The following is a 17,673-nucleotide window of genomic DNA, read 5'->3' as shown; positions in this document are numbered from 1 at the left end:
AATATAATATAGCATTACAGTACTTGGTAACATTTTGTTATTGTACATCACATTACTGTATGCCATCACTTTTGTATCTAATCAAACTGACTGGCCAACAAAAAATACATTTAATGCTGTGAAATGTTCACTGTAGCGTCACCATAGAGATATTATATAATATCTCTATGATTCAACTAACTGTACTATCAATTCATCATTTTGAGTAATGTTTGTTGATGTTGACCAGGTGTAGTTACATCATACTCTAGCTTTAGGCCTAGCCTGATATTGTCTAGTTGCTGCATTAATAGTCTTCCTGATTTTGCCAGAATCCGTTTTCACTGAAAAGTTACTATTCTTCCAATTTTTTTGGCCATCATGATCGATCGATAAGTGGGTGAATTAGAGAAGAAAAACAAAGTTATAAATCCGTGCGCAATGCATGGGATTTATAGCGGACTGCTTAAATTATTAATAATCAACTTATTTTTCACATTTTTAACCGTTTAAAGACACAAAATGTTATCGCAATAGGACCATACAGTATTTATTTTTACATTAAATGTAGTTTGTGACCTTAAATTAGATCTAAAAAACATAGGGCATGGGACTTATATATTTTAATTTTATAGTACCTTAAGTTTCATCAGAAACCGTCCTTCCATGCTTTAAACACTGCTTTTCTGATGAGTGTCTTATAGGTCTTTACTGTATGTCTCATAGTAATTATTCAATCTGCCTTGAACAGCAGCGATGCTAATGCATTTCAAAGAACAGTTATTTTCAACTGAAAAAAATTACAGAAAAAGAAATATAAGAAAGCTACAGAAGAGTCTAATTAATTTCAAATTGTTGCTATGGTAATGTGGGACAAGTTACGCAGTTACAGTACCCACTTATTGTTACCAGTTGTTTGTGTCAATTTGCCTTTTTTTAAACTGTTATGTAGTCATATCAGAAATCTTCATTACCATACCATTCAGGTCCATTTATTCATGTCTGGGTTTTTGGAAGAATCATGCTAGATTTTTTAAATCATGCTAGATTTTTTAAATCATGCTAGATTTTTCCCAAAAAAAATGTTAGAAATATTGCTGAAAATTGGGAAAATACACGAAAATCGACTTTTCAAAAACTAGATACTCGATTTTCAAAATTGCCTAGCATATGTATGTAATGCTACAGTAGATGGGTCAAAATTATGCTAAATGCATAATTATGCCATATTTGGCCACTTTGTGTATTACTGTACATACAGTAGATTTTAAACAAAACCAAAAACATGGCAATACTGTATGCAGGTACAGTTTTAAATTTACTTATTGTATAAACATGTTGTTTATTTAACTGTGTTATTAAAATATTGTGTAATCTTAATGGCTTGAATTAAATAAGAAATGTAAGAGGAGCAAAGGTCAAAAGTCAATGATTGACAAATACATAGTTGATAACCATTTTAAAACAGCTTAACTTCGTGGAATTTCCCCAAAAATAAGTAGTTTACAAAAATATATGACATACCAAGTGAGTCTAACTGTACATTTATTGGTTCAATGAGGTTTACTATTGTGTTTTTTAAGGTTTTCCTGATTTTAGAAATGCCAAAATTAGTTAACTATGAGACCGAGCTGTACCCATTGTACATGGTGTCTCAGTAACATTTTTATAATAATTTTTCTCTAATAAAACTGTCAGGCAATATATGGTTCAACACTACTGTATTATACTATAACAGGGGACATCCTTCCTACTGTTATTAAGAGGACACTTTATTAAGACCTGAAGGTGTCAACTAGGTTATACTGTACTGTTGTACTGTTAATCATTTCATCATACTGTAGGCTGAATCATTGCATTGTGGTATTTGCACTTAACTGCTTCTTCCCTGTTGGATACAATATTTCCAATACATTTGCTGCCTCCTTTCCCCTTAAAGAACATAGTTCTATCATATTTTGGATATCATATTGATTGTCATCTGATTATGTACTGTACATTATCTTCAATCAATCAATTTATGTTTCTGCTATCACAACAAAAACCTAGGTTTATTATATTATTATTTTAATTACTAAGTCATATTTTATTATTGATTTTCCTAGAAATTTACTATTAATGATATACATGGTTATTATGATGAATTATTGATTAAGCAATATTGATATAGCAAGAGACAAGATTGCAGAGTATTATGTAAGATGCGAAACTCTTCATGTACTGTACAGTAAATTGTGATGCCAAATTGACTGTAATAATATAAGGATACAGTACTGTAACTACAGTATTTTACCACCAACACACATTAGGATCAAGTTCTGCTACAAAAAAAGATACCTGTCTGTACTTACCATGTCTAGGGACTCGACACTGATTGATTTTATAATTTTGGCATTTCTTTAGGAAATATAAGCTTACTCATGATTGCCATCATATATTTTTCATTTATGGATATTTGGTAGCTGGCCTGAACTATCTAACTAATCTAATGTTAAAATATTTTATATCAGCTGCTGCTTTTACAATTTTTTGTAGGCTCTTCCAACTTTCGTAAGTCCTTGATTGACACCAAAGTGTTTAGGTGATGTCGTGAATAATGTTGCTAAACTTCCGACAATCAAGGACTTAAACGAAAGTTGGAAAAGCTCTTGAAAAAATCTGTAAAAGCAGCAGCTGATTTACTTACTACTTATCACTTAGCCTGGGACAAACTTATATTACTTAGATTCATCTGCCATTGTGACAGCCAGTTCATCTCTCTGCATACCAGTATCTATCAATGTACTGTATGGGAGTACTGGTCTTCCTTTGCAAGTCCATGTTTTGGCTGCCACAGCAGAACATCTGCAATGAAGACAGTGTCCAGCAAATGTCAGTCATCTTCTTCTTATTGTTTCTATTATTGCAGCTGATATAAACTACTAAAAAATTGCAAAACGTTTGGCGTTCACCCAGCATTTTTCGTTTGGCGTTCATCATGTTCATCCTATTTCTGCTGCATTCAATTATAGAGATGTTTACAATTACCATATTTTGATTGTTAATAAATGTCTATTCTACTCTAAAACAGGAATCCAAAATGAATGTTAAGATACATGCACAATGTCTGTACATACAAAAATGTTTGTGAGACATGTTTGTGTTTAGCATGGCATTTTGATACAATTTTTTTGTATAAAGTAAAAATGTAAAATATGTTTAATTAGAGGAAACTGTATTCAATATTCAATATTAATAAATTTATTTTGGTATACTGTAGGTACTGTATACTGTATTACATTTTGTTAGATAAAATTCGAAGCTAAATTGTGTAGATAGAAAACAATAGTAGAGGCCTAATTAGTAGAATATCAATGTACTTTGGTATATTCTTGCTTGATTTAGTATAATTATTATAGTGTGTTTTCCTATTAGTACTGTAGCCTATTGATGACAATGACCTTGGCCAGTGTCTTTGTTGTAACAAGGCACAAATTATTCTGTCACAGATGGGAGTTAGTTGGCTGAAAATTTACATTTTCATAAAAAGAGGTAGAAGTGCACCTATGCTATTAATAGAAGTCTTTGTCATAAGCAATACAGTTCTATGATTACTATAATAAGATGATCAGTACTGTTAGTACTATGGACTAATTTTCAATCCACTATTTATACTTAACAATACCTTTTTATAAGCACCATCTATTTAAGGGCTTGAAAGTATTACAGATGATGTTAATAAATTGTAAAAATACATTTTTATTTTTTTGTTTAGTTTATTATTTATTTATATTTGGTGACCTCTTCAGTCAGGGCCCAGTTTTATAGTCCTTATCCGAGAAGACTCAATTTACTACCAAAACCATAGAGCGAGTGAGCATGGAACACTTGCCGATGTTATTGCTACATTCTGTAATTACGGTTCCACTGTCTTAACTGCTCACTCAAAATCAAGTACAGTATGCCACATTTGAATTGAGTGTACAGACGATGATATGTTATTTGAAAATAGATTTACAATATAATTTTCTGCTCACTTTTTGCTCCTAAATAACAGTTTAAATCAGTGGGTGGTTGACAGAATTTGTTAAAACAGTTACCCAAAATGCAATGGGCACTGGCGGTCAATTCAAATGTTACTGCAGTGTAGTTGACTTGAGGTCAGCGGCCATCAATCAAAATTGAACAACAATAACCGGTTAAATGGCGTGTTGGGTGTGTTAACTGCTATTTAACCGGTTATTGAAAATTTGTCCTTCCTATTTCTGCTCCAAAGAAATTGGGGTTAATTCATTAACACAGTTATTATACCAGTTATTTTTTTCCAGCATGACTAAATGATATGAAGATTTATGAGTGCAAGATGTTGTAATGTACCCATTACTCTACTGTATTTTGATAGCAGTTTTCAATATTTGTACTATTGTTTAGTAACATACTGTCTTTATTTTATAAATATTGATAAACCTGTGCTCTACTGAAACCTTTTCTTCTCTGTTTTTATGTACAGTACAAGACTATGTTTAGGGTGAATAAACAAATAACTGTTCAATAATATTAATATGATTTGGGTTTATTATTTGAAATAAATTAAGAAGTATCAAATTTCTGCTAAATGTGGGCTTTGTTTAAATCAGTGGGTGGTTGTCAATGAAAAAATGAAATCAATGAACGTTTGTATTAAGATCTGGATGTACTGTAAGTACTGTAACCCTCCTCTCCTGAAGCTCAGGGTGACCAGTTCAACGTTCTATCTTGATGTCATCTCTCCATATTTTTGTTGTCTTCTTTCTTTATTGCCATTTTGTGACTTAATCCATCTATTGATATCTATCCATTGATTGATAGTACTGTATCTCCTGTCCTGTTTCATTTCTTTAATTTTTGTAAAATGTTTTGAATTTTGTCCTTATTTTGTATTTTCTAGTGTAAATAGCATTCTTTTTTCCATTTCTTTTAGAGTTGTTATTGATTTCTGTTCCTTTATCTTTGTTGTCGTCCATGTTCTGCTGCTATAATGCAATGTAATGTTGGAATACATTACAGTAGTTAAAACGTAAAATATTGTTAACATCAACACCAAAATAGGTATATTCTTCATTCGCAGCATTGTGAAATTTAATTTTATAGACAAATTTTTATGACATTTTTTTAATTGATATGAGGGGTAGCTGACTCATTTGAGTTAGGGTAATGTATTTTGCTTAAGCTGCCCCTGCCCAGCAATTTTCATCTTTTTTTAAAATTTATTATATTTATATTGTATTGATTTTATACTGGTCGAATAAATAAACGAAACGAAAATGTACAGTGTGTAATTATATCATGTTGCTTATCACTAATTGACTTCTAATGTTACACACAGACCTACAATTGTCAAAATGCTTGAGAAAAACATCTAGTTCAAGCACAAGCCATTTGAGCTTGCATGAGCACTACCTAATTAAAATGCTTATTTGCCCGTCATTTGACCTTTTGAGAGACTCATAATACACTGAATGCTTACTTAGGGCCTAAGTCCTACTCCAGGCAATTTGGTAAACTGAACAAAATTATTTTGCATTCTGCTTTTTCGGTGGTTTAGGACAAAGAATTTAATATTATAAATTAACAAGGAAAGGAAATCGGAGTAATGAAATGTGAAGATATTAATAATTATTTCAAATACACTGGATAGTGATGTTTAAGATCAACTGAAACTAGTTTTGTTTGTTGGATAATGAAAAAAAGATATAAAAATGTTATAAATTTGTGTTTGTTTGTTTTATGAGATATTTATATAAGTAATACAATGATTTACATTGACTGTATTTCCAAATTTTTAATAAATTAATGTAGTACAGTATTTCATTATGTCTATGATACAGTGTACTTGGGCTTAAATTGATGATGTTCTCTTTTTAATTTACAATTTTTATCGGGTGAATCATTTTGTTTTTCGATAAAACTTTTGGACAAAGTCAATTTGTGACCTTTAATAAAATGGCCTACTATAGTTTATATCAACAATTGTTTCTTTAAAGTGGAGGTGTACTCAGGGCTTTTCCTTCTGTTATTTACTTCAGTATATTAATATTAGTAGGTACAAACATAAAAAATCGTATCAAAATAAGCAGTTTCTGAGAAATCAGAAAAATAAAAAAATGTCCAAAAATATCAAAAAATCGCTGTATATTTTTTTCAGCAGTTAGGTAATGACCTTAGTTGTAAAGGTCACGTTACCATGTTATGTTACGTCACGTCTCCTCTCTTGATCGCTCGAGCTGACAAGACGCGCTACTACACGTGTATCATTTTCGTCTCATCACACATTTGGTCGAACGAACATTTTATTATTGTCTTGCCTTTTGTTATATTACTTTTTGCGTCTACTCTTAGCTTCAAAATGAAGCACTGTATGGTATATAAGTGCCATAACAAGTCACATAGAGATAAGGACGTCAGTTATCATTGCATGCCCCAACTTTTACAGTATGACTGAGATTTTTCCATTTGCTGCTGTACATTGAGTGACTGTTGTTCATCAATATGTGAGTGTTGCTCTTCCTGGTTTTGTTAGCCCATGTTTAGGTTGCCAACATCTGAGGTTACCTTTTCTTTGCTGCAGGACAGTGCCTTGCAAATTTAAATATTCTCTTGAACAGTTTGAAATTGAAAATCATTCATATGTTATACATATTCTGTAGTTTCATCATTTAATTCTCATTTGGTCTTATGGCTTGGAAAATAGTCTCTGTAAAAACTTGTTCTCTCATGCAATTTGATCTTTAAAATGTGTTAAAAAGCTGGCTGACTGGAAAAGCCATCAACTATTAAATATAGTTATGATTTTGTCAAGCACATTACAAATTTCCAAAACATGTTTAATGGATGGTTAATTGTTCACCAAAAATATGTTCAATTTTTTATTTAAATTTTGTTTATTTGGGAAAGACCTTTTCTATAGTAACATTCATTAATAATTACCACTGTTTTATTCACGAATAAAACAAAATTTTAAGAAGTCATTTTTATTATGATTTTCCTACAGTATAATATAAACATGAGAACTCCTTTAATTAAGCATAACTAGAAAAATATGATGGAAGATTATCCAAATCAAGATATACTGTATGATTATACTGTACAGTATTTTCAAATTACTTATAATTATACTTTATAGTCGGTAATTGACCTTCTCCTCCTTAGGGTAGGGTCCTCATATTTTCTTTGAATAATTTTACACTATAAACAGAGATGATCTCATCATAGTAGTGAATTCCATTTATCCACAACACGATTTGCATGCCTGCGGCTGTTATCCAAAATCTTTTCTGATTTTGTTCTTGTATAACCTTTTATAAGGAAAGACTAAAAATATCTCTCCAGAAAAGACTTGTCGTATCGGTTAGTAATGTATTTTTATGTATCTCTCATGTTTTTCTTGTACAGTAATCATTAGGTTCTCTTTTGAAACTTATGTCCAATTTTAGAATTGTCTTATTTTCGACATATTTTCTTTTTTTTTGTTTTTATTAGCTTTCAAACTAGTTGAATAGTTGAAAAGTTCTATTACTTTCTGTACTATTTTATTCCTGATTATTCCTTGATTTTTATATTTAAACAAAATTTAAATTATATATTACAAAAATATGGATTGATAATGATAGCATATGGTCTGAATTGTCTGCCATCAATAAAAATATAACGATGTCTATCAGTGTCTACTTCTTTTGTTTAAACAGAGATGTAATAAAATGATATTGTACACAAGGCCAATGATGTACACACAAAGGAAAGTGCACATAACTTGTAATACATCAATTTTGTATTGTATCTACTGTACATTACTAATGAGTTAATAGTAATTATATACTGTAGGTATATTTTTAGAATAATTTTTAAAAATATATTAAAATATAATATATACAATATGTGTGTACTGTAGACCTTTCGGTATTTTCAGTTACACAGAGCATTTATGTCAACAGTTGAGTCGCATTGAGTTCTTTGTCGCTTCGCTTGAGACATACATTTTTAATTCATATGGATACTAAATGTTAATACAGCATTTAAATATGAAAAATCCAGAGAAGTAAGTTATGCCTAATTAGCATACGGTATACTAAATGTTCACACAGCATTTGAAAAATCCAAAGAAGTAAAGTTATGTATAAATAATTAGCATAAAGCATTTGTTGTGAATATAAATTATAATTTGAGAATGTAGCATCTGTAATTTGATACAGATATCAAGATAAAAAAAAAATCCAAAAACATTTCCTGATCGGCACTCTAGGAATAATCACATAAATATTATTTAATGGAGATTATATGACAATTTCGTTTGTATGACTCATTTAAATGCATGTTTTACAGATGACTCGGTGAATTTGTGTCGCCTCAAATCTTGGAAAAGGACTAGTTATTCTTTGATGATTATGACAATTGTGTCGCCATACCATCTGGATTTTTACATAGCCCTAAAGCCAAAACTAAGTCTCACAAGATTATCTACTACATGGTCTTTTGGTGTCATCCACAGCCCCTACTATTGAGTTCACTTACCGATTATATATATATCGGTATATCTTTATTCAAAAAGTCAGATGACACAAACAGCCGATGGCTGAAATCGTAGTCGTACAATATAAATATACAAACATGATAAAAACAGGTAAAATATAAAATATTTAAAAAAGCAAATTATCAAAATAACATTACAAAACATTAACTTCATTTAACAGTCTAGCCATAGGTGATTTCCTAAATCGGTCAGTTCTGCCAAACGGAATACGAAGGAGGGGGTGATCTTGTTATTTCTTGTTCTACTTTATCAGAGGGCACATTGTTGCATAAGCGGCAAAGTAAATTGTCTAGTGTGAACCAAGTCAAGAATAATTAGACACTTTCTATGCAATGTTTGACTTCTTATATAGTGCATAATTATACTTCAAGAACATTAAACCAGGTAATTCCTTCTGAAATGTTTGTTCTATGATCAACTATGGGCCTGCTGCAACTGCTCAAAATACGGTATTTTTTATACCATATTTTTTAATACCCCATTTCTGCTAACTATACTTCTTGGGTGGTCATGTTAAATTTCATCCTTTTTACCTAAACTGCCATTCATTTATTTGGTCGATAATTAAAAGTCGCAATAAAGGAAGTTTGACGCCTCACTTTCAACAGCATAGCCCTAGTGATAGAGATGTTGTGAGAGCACAGCTATGGCCCGATCTCCCAATATCCGGGCCAAAACATCGTAATGGGGACAAGTAAATCGTTCCCTCCACGAGTGATTGTCTTAAATTGCAATGTTGTACTGCTTTCGAAGGCTCTTCAGCTTTGAGTTTACTTGCTTTTATTAACTTTTAGTTGGCCGGACATTTTAGCTTCAACTCCCCATCCCCCTCCCTCCCCACACAGATTTATATAGTAACCGTAACGTCTTCGCTCCACATTTTCTCTGAATATATCTATACACTTGTGTAAAACAGTTGACAGCGACAGAAAATAAAAACATGATGTTGACCTCATGTCGCAGGTCAAAAAAAATATGGTATTTTTATTGGCAGCAGAAAAGGGTACCAAAAATATGGTATAAATTTGTAAATACTGTATTTTATCCACACATTTTGTGGGGAAAATACGGTATACAAAATACGGTATTTTTTTTATGAGCGCAGTTTCTGCTGACAAAAAAATATGGTATTCAAAATAATAACCGTATTAAATACGGTATTTTCTTGGCAGCAGAAACAGGGCCTATGATAAAATGAGAAAACAATGTACCTGACTTATTCTAATTAGATATTTTAAATCTATTTTTAAACCGTTTATTCGTCACTATGCAGAAGAAACAGACCCATAGTCTAATTTCTGTTTAAAAAAAGTATACATATTACAATTACCATATTTATTATGGTATACAGTATTTTTGGTAGAAGAAACTTGTCCCAGATAGCAGAAATTACACACAACTACATCGTATATCTCAAACAAACATAATAAGACCACCAAGAAGATGAATAAGACATAAGACACAACATGTTGCATACTATCACGTTTTCACCACTAATTAGGGATCCTGTTTGTTGTTTTTAAACAATTACTCACATTTTTTGTCATGAAACAGGTTACTGTTCTTGATTTTTGGATTGAATATGACGCCATGATAAAGAATACATTGTTCTTGAAAGAATCAAAGTCTTTCCTTCCACATGATCCCTATAAAATTTTGAAAAGACAAATTATGAATAATTTATATTTTTTATTGATAAGTTTAAATACTGTACACTTAAGCTTTCTGAAGCTGTATAACTTTATTAATGGTGGTAAACAGAAACATAAATGTTTGTTGAAAGGTGTTGATTAAATGCACAGAACTGACTACATAGTCTTGTTAATTGTTTACTACGTTTGATAAAACGATTAACTATATTAACTTTTATTGTTATGATAAAGGGTAGTTGATATAGCTATTCAATTTGTGTATTGTGTTCAAATTGTAAAGAACAACAGCGTCTCATTTTCATTTCATTTTATTTCAGTTCATTAAATTTTTCAAACAGACAAACATTTTTTAAAAAAAGGTACTTTACAAGAAAACAATATTAACTGAATGAACTGAGGATAACCCAAGAAAGTTTAAGAAAAAAAACTGATTTCCATTGGGGTCCTCAAATACTAAAAGAAAACATTGAAAACATTGCAACTTCCTAATTTAAATTTTAAAAGCAACCTAATACATTGTAACAATTTACAATATATTTAAAACATTTATAAAATTAACAAATTTAAAAGAAACACCTACTGTACTTTTAAATTGGCTACATAGTGGCCAAAAAAAAAACAGTAAAAGAAAGCAAAATACCAATATTTTTCTCTTTATTTCCTCTTTCATATACTTATTATATTAAATGTCGATCAATAAAACATTTTTATTGTTTTCTTTAGTATTTATTAAACAATAAACTAATTACTTCAATTAAAGTAACATGAAAACAAATAACTACTGTAATTGTATTCTATATTTTATACTAGGTTCAATTATGTGAGTGAGTAGAATATCTTGACAGAAGTGGTAGCTAGGCCTAGCTAGGAAGCCACCAAGATGTTGGGCATTTTGTATTTAGTGGTGTTGTGCCTATATCCTGTAGTAATACTGTAGGCCTACAACTTTTGGTTGAATCGAGAGCTGTTTATGGACGCAGTTTGACCAAATTTCTTATCTGACACAATCTCGTTCATGGCGCGATTGGCTCTAGAACGAATAACCACTTGCGATCAGTGTTCTTTTCTGTATTAATATACTTTTGATGTGTTTTTGTTTCGATAGATGGTTTAGAGTTGTACTAACTTCAGGTTATTTTCTAGACTACCTAGACCTGTTACAAAGGTGAGTACAATTGTTTTATATTCAAATTTGATAAATATTCCAATATTTTAAAAGAAAAATCTTAATCATGATATGTTTCTTCACGTCATAAATTGATGTGAAGCAAATACAACTACAGTACTCCTAAAGCAAGATACAGTATTACTGATTTATGTATAACTGCAACATTTTGAGAGATCTACCTTGGCCTCCATAAACAAAGTACTGGTAAAAATAAATTGAGGTTTTATAATAAAGACATTCATAGGTCACAATAGGGAGTGTTTCTACTTAGGCCCTGTTCAGACCCATGGCGTTAGACCGTTTTAGCGTACGACGCTAAAAGAATGTGTGTCTGAACAGTTGGGGATTAGCGTACAACGCGTTGTACAACGGTTGTAGCATTGTAGTGGAAAACGGTTGATAGTACCGTTTTAGCGTACGACGCTACTGTAAGTCAACGTTGTATCCAATCAGAACGTTTCCTGTTATGACGCGAAACAAGGTTTGACCTAGGCTGACATCTTGTATCGTCGTGTGTGACTGTGAGAGATGGATTTCAACAACAAAAAGGCCAGAATAAATAAGGCCTAACTAGGCTACAAATACAACTGTTAAAAAAAACTAGGCTACAAACTACATGTATCAATTGATTACCATTATATTTTCTAACAAATGACATAAATAAATGCACCTTGTATTTAAACATAGTGACTACGATCCCGTCCCCTTTTAGGCCTAGGCCTAGCTAAGACTAAGAGCCATTCACGCATTTCATTCAAGCTAAAAACTAGCGTGGTGGGACATCAAGTTACTCATTCATATATACAAGGCAGACTGGACTGGACAAGTTTAATGCTGAAAACCCCTTAACTCCTAAAAAATTCAGTAAACAAACAAGGGGAGCTGTGTCATTTTTATTAGCAAGTTAAGGGTTTTTTAACTGACTGGTTAACACAATCTCCATCTTCATAGCATTAGGAGGCCTGCTTTATTTTCGTAACACCAGAGCCTGGGGAAAATGTTTTTTACTACAAAATAAAACAATAGAAACAGAAATTTGGCTTTACTATATTTTTCTTAAATAAATGCTGAGGTATGTTTTATTTACGGCAAGTTTTTTCAAAGTTGTAGGGCTGAGATCTAGGCCTATATACAGTGGAAATAATGATGAAAACACGTGGGTAAGAGCACATGAATATGCAACTAGAAACAACCTGAATGACGCACTTCCGTTGTAACGATAATCCTACGCTATGGGTCTGAACACCTCATTTTTTTCTCTGCGGTTTGTAATGTGACCTTGTTAGTAACGTTGTACGCTAAAACGGTCTAACGCCATGGGTCTGAACATAGCCTTACTGTAGAAATCATGTGGTTTCATTGATTATCTTTCACATGTTACATTCATCAATAAAAACATTATCCTAAATGTGGCATTACCATTAACTTAAAATAAGTTTTGAGTTTAGTTTTCTTTGTAGTTAATATTCAAAATTTCCTTATGACAATTATACATATAAAATACATTAAAACATAAAAGACAAAAAATAAAGTTATTGTTAGATAATAGTGTTAAATACTTTATAATTTATACAAATATTTTACTACGTGTAAAAAATAATTTCTGGTTAGAATGAATGTTGATATCTTGCGAGATGGATTTGTGGATTGTTCTAAAATTAACAAATACAGGTTGTCTACTAGTATATCTTTCATAATAGAATTAACTTTTTACATGATACAATATTGTAAAGCTTTTCGTCTGTAAACACATGTGATGTAACATATTGCTTAGTTGCACGAGTTTGTGATCATTCTTCAACAGGCTTTGATTTGCGTTGAGTCAGGAAAGTCAGGAATGCCAATTTTTTAAAAAAGCAATAGTGTTTCGCAATTTTTCTAATTAAAGAAATTAGTAAGTACATTATTTTGACAAATAAAATATATAATGTTTAGACTACACTGTACAGTTACACTATTGTACTATACAGCATTGTACTATTAATTCCTACATGATTCAACTTACCTGAGTTGAATAGAAAGTTGTCAATGATATTACCATTTGAATCGCACATGTGTAGAAATGGTAAATACTTCTTTTGTGTTTTTTTTATTGATTTGTAAAAGTATGCCAAGCCCTTAGGCCATTGTGCCTTCAAATAGAAAGAAAATCCCCTGTTTCCTATTTTGACCACAGAAATGTAGAACATGGGTGGAATGTCAATTTCAATACTTATAAAAAGTCCTTTGAAACATTCAGGATTTTGAATAAAATTTTGATGAATGGGTTTTTATTTGAACTCTTGGGGATTTACAAAAATAGTCCACTTTGTTGAGATAGTCAATTTGCCAGCAAGTTCATTACACAAAAAAAGAGACAAAGAAACCTGACATTAATTACTAGTTAAAATATCTCATTGAACAGTTTATGAAAATAATTTGTCTCATAAATTCTAGGAATAATCTATTTTCCAGATGACAGTGAATTTAGATCAATTTGCCCTTTTTTGACAGAAATATAGATTATAAGTTGTTTTTTTCATTCGTTCTTGTATAGTCTACTTTCGAAATGACATTGGATTTGTTTAATACATCATATAAATTTGTTCTTTTTTTGTCCACAAATTTAGATTATATAAGTTGTTTTTTTATTTATTTTTATTGTTTTGGCCAAATATGATCCTAAAGTTATAAAATTCAATTGCAGTGTAAAACAAAACCCTCATTTATTCAAGTAGATATTTAAAAAGAGCATAATTACAAAGACGTGTCAGTGTGATTGGATTTTATATAATAACCAGAACAAGTTTTATTATAGTTGTATTTTTATAGAGTTCCATTTTTTTACACACAACTCCATGTCTTCTTCATTTGTGCTCTCTAAATAACATTTTTTTAGGCATGTTAGAAAAAAAACAATCATTGTTTATCCTCAACGGTCAATTAAAAAAGCATTATTTTGTCTTACAGCTAAACATTGTACAATGAAAAGTTTGTGCACTTACTTGTACACACTGTTTTAGCACACTCAGTACAGCAGTATACAATTTTACACAGGGTGTTGCCCCCCTACATTATACAAAGTGGAGAACATCACAAGGCTTGTAGTAGATTACTGTAATGCCATTTTGTATGGTCTACCAAACAAAGAAAATTACAAACTTCTTTTAAATACTGCAGCCTGACTCGAATCTGGCACTTCAAGGTTTGCTCACATTACACCAATATATTCAAACTGGCTTCCAATTAAACAACAGGATTATATTCACAAACTAATGTTAATTACATATAAATCACTTCATGACTAATCACCACCATATATTTCCACCTTAATTATATGTAGATCTTCAGCAAGAGATCTCTTGGGTTTTTCACCCATTTTTATTTTAAAGCACTTTGGGATAATATGTATTGTTAAAAGCACTATATAAATTTGACGACATAATATAAGTACCCTAATTATACAGTAGATGGTGTGTTATTATTTCTGACATTTTAGTTAACCTATCCTCACATTATATTATTATTATTTTAATCTTTATTGTCTCAATCAATCATCGCAGATTTGAAACATTTCCCGCAAACAGTTTTTAAAAAAACAATGATCATTTGTCTAAAAGTAAAAGAGGCAAATTTATCCAATCAAAGAATTTAATCTAAAAAAATCTATAAAAAAAAAAAATTTGTTTTATTTATTTGAAAGTGTCATTCAAAAAATTGATATTTTGATATCATATTTATATTAGGTATACTTTACTTTAATGATTTCCTTTTTAAAATCTAATAACTTTCCTGTATTGCAGCATATTCCATTTAATTTCCCTATGACCTGTGCTCATTGACCTGTGACAAGATCCTGTATGACAAAACTTACTGGCATTCCTTGTACAAAGAGTTTATTGAATGAGTGTTTACTGTATAGTTTAGCTATGACAGTCATCCTGATAACATCTATGCAATCTGTGCTTGTGGCTTGATGTTTTTTTGTAAAGATTGTGACTTATGGGAAAGTATTTTTTACCAGATTAATAGTAATACTGTTGGTCAAATTATCTATTGATTAGTATCTTCTTGTTTTTTCAAATGGATATACAGCAGCAGTAGTAAAGACACAGAGGTAGGTCCAGCCTGTTTTTTTAGTATTAATAATAGGCAAATGCATACAATTGTTTGTAACAATGTACAGGAAGAAAAAAAACTGTACTGTCATGAATATGTGGTTTCTGTGTATTCTGGAAATACTGAATTACTTAATTTTCAAAATAGTTTAGTTTTCACTGTATAATTAGAAATGTTAACAAATTTACAGTGGACTTTTCCAATAAATAGGCCTACTGGAGGCAAGACTCTTGGAAAACTGAAAAAAAAAACACAAACTCCCAAAAGGTCCCAAATTTACAATCAAAAATACATAAATACATAATTATTAGGCCAAACCCATGTGTCCGGTATTGGAAGATTTGACAAATGGGACTAAGGGGATGTTCAGACTCACGGAGTTACGGTGGAGTTATGTAAGCGGCGTACATATTTTTGTGTCTGAACCATGCCGCGGATTAGCGTTAGGGAGCTGTTACTCCGCGCCAGTGGCGTTAATAACTCTAGCGGGAGAGGGTAGATTTCATAACGCTAATCCAGTGATACATCAGTGATTTTAACCTTAACCAATGAAAATACACGAACACGATTAGCAGACAGCAACTACAGTACATACCCGTACCCTAGTATACGACAGCGAAATAGCTATGTCAAATGTATTTTCAGGTTCAGATTTTAAAGAACAGTAAAGTTGGCGTCAGTGATATGATATTTTCATAAATTAAATCAATTAATCAGATAATTGTCCGTGTAACAATACGTTTTAAATTATTTTGAATTAATATGCAATTCTACAAGAACAAATCAGTATATTTGAAGGTGAACATTTGGCCTATATAAATAAAAAAAACAAAAAACCATGAAAAAACAATGTAAATGATGCATTGTCATGAATGTATACATATCGTTCTATCTGCTTTGACCTGATCAGAGTGTTTAAGGCATTGGAATGTTGGTCGTTGTGTCTGAACACCTTGGCTTTTAACGCCACGGATTACCGTACGCCTTGCGTAGATAACTCCACCGTAACTCCGTGAGTCTGAACATACCCTAAGAACCAGTCATTTTTTAGTCTTCTTTAGTTACTTAAAGAATTTTTTTTATGATAGTGTTACTGAGTATTACCTTGACATTAAGCATTTTAGTTCAAGATTCCAGGCACAGAAACGGGCTTTAGGTTCACTTTTATCGTAAAATCTGCATTTTTGATATGGAGAATTTGTTACTTAGTGTGTTTCCAATCATGCTTTATTAAATTATTAATCTATTACAACAGAGTTACACAGCGGTAGTCGGTGTATACATAAGGTAGTGCGTTGTTGCACTTTTGTCTGTCTTGCCTACAGGTTCGTTTTCAGGAAGCAATCTGTTTAGTATTGTCAGTATGATGATGGTTATTTAGTAGGTGAAACAGGTGAAGTTAAACAAGTGGGCTGCCTTAATGAATCATGCCTGTGTACACATTTTTTCATGTTTTTTACTGTCTTAGAACTACAGGAGTTCTTGGAATAAGCGTTCTCAGATTACAAAATGACACTGTGTTTTAACTGTTTTAGTTTTGTTTATTGTACTTTATAGGTTTTTGTGTATGTTTTTTATGGATGCACCTTCCTTTTGGTCAAAAGCCACTGATACAAAAGTGTAACTCCAAATAATTGGTTATCTATCTATCCATGTTTCCTTTATGGGTTTTAAAGTTCTTTGTTCTTTTTAAAGGTTTTGTCATTCTATCTAATAGTAGTAACCCCTAGTAATGGTAAAGTGTACTTTAGGACCCAACAAAGTGTCCCTTGTTAACAGGGATGTCTCCTAAATAGGAGTTGATGTTGAAACAAAGGCATACAGTAGTATAATTTTCAGCAAAGTACAATTGTAGTGGTGATGCCCTAATTAAGATGTCCCAAAGGTTTTGTTTTTGGGGCATTCCACAGTATTTTTTTGTTACGGACGGGACATTTTTGAGAATATAACTAGACATATCTTAGAAATAAAAAAGAATACAAGATTCAAAGTAGAATAAATGTATACATATATGGCGAATGTTTATTATGAAAGTCAAAAAAAGAAAAAAGACTGATAAAAAAAAATTTTATTATGAAAATTGTATGCGTCGCGGATGGGACGGCAAATGGACATGACTTTTGAGAAGGTTTACGTATTGTAATATTTCTCCTCATTTAAAAGAGATTTTAAAATTTGTTTTGTATTATTATGTTGCCAGATAGTTGTTTTAGATAACTGAATGTTAATTA

At 31.2% G+C, this 17,673-nt stretch overlaps 1 protein-coding gene across 2 annotated transcripts in view; it reads left to right on the top strand.

Annotated features, from left to right (window-relative positions):
* Positions 1–17,673, top strand: part of LOC144844747 (uncharacterized) — a 33,567-nt gene that overhangs the window by 916 nt on the left and 14,978 nt on the right. The window contains exon 2 of one of the 2 annotated variants that reach the window (XM_078701799.1): positions 11,282–11,341. The gene's annotated coding sequence lies outside the window, so the exon portion shown is untranslated. Of the gene's footprint in view, positions 1–11,281; positions 11,342–15,223; positions 15,441–17,673 lie in introns of those variants that run through there. The other variant, XM_078701807.1, reaches the window with a different exon arrangement.

Source organism: Antedon bifida, chromosome 1 (assembly GCF_963402885.1).
Source record: "Antedon bifida chromosome 1, ecAntBifi1.1, whole genome shotgun sequence".
NCBI lineage: Eukaryota > Metazoa > Echinodermata > Crinoidea > Comatulida > Antedonidae > Antedon > Antedon bifida.
The sequence above is the reverse complement of the archived record's forward strand: the minus strand, read 5'-3'. Positions and strand labels throughout refer to the sequence as shown.